Here is a 1,003-nt window from a genome sequence, read left to right as displayed (position 1 = left end):
ACAAATAATTCCTCTGGTTTAAATCAATATTTTCAAAAAGTATCAATTCCACTGGTAGATTTTCCCCTATAATACATTTTTCGCATATTACAGGTGAAATAAGCGGTTCGTAGTAGTTAAAAAAAATAAATAAAAAATCAATACTAAAGTATTGACTTAAACAATCTAGCTGACCTGTAAGCTACATTTCAAATAAGATAAAATTACGATATTACAACCAGCAACTAGACAAAAAAWWMYTKRRKTTTWWKKTTTTGCAGTATATTTTATTCACAATGTAGAAATTGAAAAWTTTTGTCAGCATGTTGGAATAACAAAGCCATTAAAACTACAAACTGAAAACCTTGAATTGAAATATTGAACTTGACCCACATATAAAGTTGCAAATAAGTAAATTCGTATTATCTCATCATATTCACGTCTTTAGTTAAAAACATTAACTCACCGTTTCTTACGAGAATGTGTCACGGTGACTTGGCTCCTTTTAATGAAGCAATACGTTTATTTTTTCATTTCCTCAAAACATGACAGGAAGTCGTGGCTCACTCGCATGACAGAATGTGAGGTCCGATGTTTGAGATTAACCTCTTCGAGGAAATCATCTTCAGTTTTCTCTGAAACCTGCTGCGTGTCTCGCGTTTTCATTTCCCCCCCTGACCTTCCGGTGAAACGTTGATGGTCCAAACGTCAAAGGAATGTCAGAAATGAGGCGAGATGGAGGAGGAAATATAACGTTTGTGTTCATCACTGAACGGTCGACCTGGGCGCTGTTACCATGGCAACGAGGATARACAAACGCACTGGAAATGCTGTGGGAGTCTGTTAAATTTTTTTTATTTATTTATTTCAGTTAAGTACATTCATAAAGTTGAAACTTATACCATAATGTGTATGTTCGTTTTGAGGTTTTACGGCCCAAGGATAATAAAAACCATTATTTCACATTCAGTGCAAGTAGACCAGTAAGAAACTGTACTGGGATCTTACCCGGTACAGATCCCGG

The 1,003-nt window shown here is 35.3% G+C and overlaps 1 protein-coding gene across 1 annotated transcript in view; it reads right to left on the bottom strand.

Annotated features, from left to right (window-relative positions):
- The window catches only part of LOC103480902 (endonuclease domain-containing 1 protein-like), a 10,073-nt gene extending 9,306 nt beyond the window's left edge, over nucleotides 1-767 (bottom strand). The window contains exon 1 of the mRNA XM_008436103.2: nucleotides 446-767. The gene's annotated coding sequence lies outside the window, so the exon portion shown is untranslated. The remainder of the gene's footprint in view (nucleotides 1-445) is intronic.
- Nucleotides 768-1,003: the final 236 nt, after the last annotated feature.

This window comes from Poecilia reticulata, linkage group LG18, assembly GCF_000633615.1.
Source record: "Poecilia reticulata strain Guanapo linkage group LG18, Guppy_female_1.0+MT, whole genome shotgun sequence".
Lineage (NCBI taxonomy): Eukaryota > Metazoa > Chordata > Actinopteri > Cyprinodontiformes > Poeciliidae > Poecilia > Poecilia reticulata.
The sequence above is the reverse complement of the archived record's forward strand: the minus strand, read 5'-3'. Positions and strand labels throughout refer to the sequence as shown.